This window comes from Dendrobium catenatum, unplaced genomic scaffold (genome assembly GCF_001605985.2).
Source record: "Dendrobium catenatum unplaced genomic scaffold, ASM160598v2 fragScaff_scaffold_73, whole genome shotgun sequence".
NCBI lineage: Eukaryota > Viridiplantae > Streptophyta > Magnoliopsida > Asparagales > Orchidaceae > Dendrobium > Dendrobium catenatum.
The window spans coordinates 3,101-7,768 of NW_021318535.1; positions in this window are offsets into that span (position 1 = coordinate 3,101).

Consider the following 4,668-nt stretch of genomic DNA (forward strand, 5'->3'; position numbering starts at 1 on the left):
AAACTCTACCGCCGCGGATATTCTCGCACGCAACATACATAAACAACAAGTGCTGCGAAAGATCACGTATTTTAGTAGTATACTAGCTATGAAAACCTAGGATCTAAGGACTGAACTTAGGGAAATCGGCCTCATACAAAAATGAGGTAAACATGATACACAACATTGACGCCCAACTTTTGGCATCTTAATATTAATCATTTTAAGCGCCAATTCTAGCTAAATGACTTATTATTTTTAAATTATTTTTAATATTATACTTATTCAATTTTTTATGAACTATTTTAAAATATAAAAATTATAATATTGTGTCTAACCATGCCCATGTTATCGAGCCATTATTTTTCAAAATAAAAGTACAAAAAAATTATCAAATTATGCGTTCAACATGACATCATGGACGAGTAGGAAGACTGCACCTCATTAGAGTAAAGAGGCTCAATTATGGCTCAGTCAAGCCAAATTTTAAGGGAGTAGCCTTCCATGACGTTTTTCAGGAGAATGCAGCAGTGACTAGCCTCTTAAACAAAAGGCCATTTCAAAAATTCTTGCAAGAGTAAGAACAAAAGACATTAATATTTACAAATGATTTAAGCTTCTGAGATCATCAAGACAATAAAACATTAACATGGAGCACTTCATGATGCAAGGATTCATTCGCAGAATGATGAAGTCAATAAAAAAAATTTACTAAAATTATTATGTTTGGGAAAATGGTCTTGCATCGGGCTTGTTATGTGATAGAAAAGTCCCCCTTAAATTTGAGTGAAAATTGTATAAGATGGTGGTTAGACTTGCAATGCTTAATGGTGCAAAAGCAGAATGTTGGTCATTAAAAAAGAAGCATAATATTAAGTGAATTGTTGCAGAGATGAGGATGCTCAGATGGATGAGTGACTTTACTCTTAGCATGATATGAACTAAGCATATATATGAAAAGGTTTAGAGTAGATCTAGTGGAAGATAAGATTATAAATAGTCGCCTTAGATGGTTTGGTCACATAAAACGACAGTCTTTTAATGATCCGATTATGAAAGTATATATTTTTCATTTGACTTGTGTTAAGAAAGGTAGATGTAGACCTAAAAAGACTTTGTTAGAAAACATTAGAAATGACATTTCTTGATGCCGCAACACCTGCAAGCAATGGAATACACAAGAGAGACGAGCAAGTAGAACTCCAATTCACGGTGGAGCTGTGTATATTGATTCTATTGAAATTGAAAACTGTTTTCTCTACTAACAGCTCTGGCTAATATATGCCAGCTTTTACTACTAAAAGGGTAAGCATAATAAAAGGGAAATGCTGTACTATATAACCAACTAAAGTAGCTAGGTAGTGGCTCCTGACTAATAATAACAGAATGAGTAAGTATATTCTTCTGAAGGTTAAGGTACTCCCTGGAACCGGATAACAGGGATTGCTCCGCATCATTCGCCCCCGCTAGAAAGAAAATCTGTGCTAACAGATTGCTGATGGTTCTCGGGTTCATCCGGAGGATGATAGGCGTAGATATCTTTGACATTGAAAGTGTGCGATGTATTAAACTCCTCCGGCAAATCAACGACATACGCGTTATCGTTAATTTTATGAACAATAGGAAAAGGCCCCCATTTCTTCTTACCCAACTTGGAGTATTCGCCAACGGGAAGTCGTTCGCGTTTTAGCCTTACAAGTACCAGATCTCCAGCCTTAAAAAGTTTCTCCCGCCGGTGAATGTCTGCTTCTGATTTGTATTTCGCGTTGGCAGCTTGCAGTCTTAAGCGGATGTTGGATAGGAATTCAGCATAGTTTTCCACCAAAGTTGCTGCAGTCTTACTCTTGCAATTCGGCAGTACTGCAACATCAAGAACCGAATTGGGTGCTTTAGTATAAACTATACTAAATGGACACATACCCGTGGATCGGTTGGTCATTGAATTAAATGCAAATTCAGCTTGGCTGAGAAGCTCATCCCATAGCTTAGGATTGTCTTGAACCAGGCACCGTAATAGATTTCCCAACGTGCGATTCACCACTTCCGTTTGGCCATCGGTTTGCGGATGATAAGACGAACTGAGCTGAATTTGTGTATGCAACCTTTTCCATAATTCACGCCAGAAATGGCTGATGAACTTAACATCCCTATCTGATGTAAGACTGCGAGGAATGCCGTGTAGTCGAACGATTTCCTTAAAAAAAATCTTGGCAATGTTGAGGGCATCAAATGTCTTCTTGCACGCAATGAAGTGTGCCATCTTGGAGAAACGGTCCACGACCACCATTATCGAATCATTGCCATGTTTGGTCCTCGGTAAGCCTAAAATGAAATCGAGACTTAAGTCTTCCCATATAGACTCCGGTACCGGCAGTGGCTGATACAAGCCAGTGTTCTGGCCCCCGCCTTTGTAAGACTGGCAAATTGAGCATCTTTCCACAAACTTTGAGACATCTCGACGCAAATGAGGCCACCAAAATCGTTGCTGGAGTTGCACAATCGTGTTATCCCTGCCCATATGCGCCGACAATCCGCCTGCATGAACTTCTTTAATTAAATGTTGTCTCCACGATGAGGATGGCACACAGAGCAAATGTCCCTTGAATAGAAAACCATGCCGAATAGAATAATCATCTGCCGGTTCTTGTTTGCAACACTTAGCCCAGTGTTCTTTAAAGAAATCGTCTCCTGGATACAGCTCGGTCAAGCACGCTAGACCCGAGAATTCGGTTTGCAACTGCGTGATCAGCATAGCCCTTCGGCTCAACGCATCCGCGACAGTGTTCTGTGCCCCACTTTTGTGCTGTAAAACAAAACTGAATCGCTGCAGGAAAATAACCCAGCGGGCATGCATTCGGCTAATGTTTTTCTGTGAATTAATGTACTGTAAGGCCTTGTGGTCACTGCATAATATAAAATCTTGATGTAATAAATAGTGCTCCCATTGTTTTAAAGCCCTCACCACGGCGTATAGCTCCTGTTCGTAAACCGTCCATTTTTGTCGAGATGGACTTAATTTTTCGCTAAAGAATTCCACAGGTTTTCTCTCTTGAGATAACACTGCCCCAATGCCCACCGTAGAAGCATCCGTATCAACCATGAAAGGCTTGTTAAAATCAGGTAGAACCAAAACCGGAGCGGATGTTAAAGCCAATTTGATTGCATTAAAGCTCTGCTGTTGTTCCTCGGTCCAATAGAACTGCGGCTTTTTCAGGACATTGGTGATTGGTGCCATTATGCTGCTAAATCCCCGGATGAACTTCCGATAGAAATTTGCTAATCCGTGAAAACTTCGGATATCAGTCAAACAGCGGGGAGTCGGCCAATTCTCTATAGCTTCCACCTTTCTAGGATCCACTCGAATTCCTTCAGCTGAAATCAGAAATCCGAGAAAACCCACCTGCTCGGTAGCAAGCTTGCACTTAGACAAGTTCAGAAATAATTTATTCTCCCTTAAAGTTTCGAACAGGCTCTTTAGATGCTGGAAATGTTCCTCTCGGGTTGCACTATATACCAATATGTCATCAAAATAGACGACGCAGCATTTGTTAAGGAATGGCTTAAGCACTTCGTTCATTAATCTCATAAAGGTGGCCGGGGCATTGCACAACCCAAAAGGCATGACTTTCCACTCGTAGAGTCCTTGACGAGTTTTAAAAGCTGTCTTCCATTCATCCCCACTTTGAATTCGGATCTGGTGATACCCGCTGCGCAAATCCAATTTTGAAAATATACTTGCTCCGGACAGCTTATCCAACATGTCTTCGATCCTCGGCATAGGGAAACGGAACTTCACCGTGATTCTGTTGATAGATCTACTATCCATGCACATCCTCCACGACCCATCCTTCTTTGGTACCAGCAATGCCGGTACCGCACAAGGACTCACGCTAGGTTGAATCAAATTCTTTGTCAGCAGATCATCCACGATTTGTTGCAGGGCCTGGTGTTCACTTGGACTCATTTTGTAGTGTGCTAGGTTGGGCAATGTGGCTCCCGGAATTAGTTCTATTTGGTGCTGAATAGCCCGTAAAGGTGGGAGTTCGCTCGGTAATTCCTGTGGGCACAAATCTGCAAACTGCTGAAGCAGCAACTGAACTTCTGGAGACTCGGTCACCACATCATTGTCTCTGTTTGGCTCTTGCACCACCAACATCATCAACGAATTGGACTCCCGCCACACGTTGAGTAAAGTCTTCTCTGAGACTATGGATAAGGCAGTCTTTGGGCTTGTCTTACTCACTTCGCTTTCTGCTATACGTGGAAGTAGCCTCAATTTCCTTCCCTTCCAATCGAATGCGTACGTGTTAGCCCGACAATCGTAAATAGCCCCTACGTCAAACTGCCACGGGCGTCCGAGAATAAGATGACATACGTCCATCTCAATTACGTCACATAAAACTTCGCCGACGTAGTGACGACCAATAGAGAATGCTACCTTGCACAATTCGGTCACTGAAATTTCCACACCCTTTTTAACCCAACTAATTTTGTAAGGATTTGGATTTTTGGTCGTTTTTAACTGCAGTGACTGTACTACCGCCCGAGATATCACGTTCTCCGTACACCCACTGTCAACTAACAGATCACAAACTTTTCCTTGAATTGTGCATTTGGTTTTAAAGAGAGCATTCCGCTGTGAATTCGGCATTTGTCTCGGAGCTAGAAGCAGTTTCTGAATCACGCACA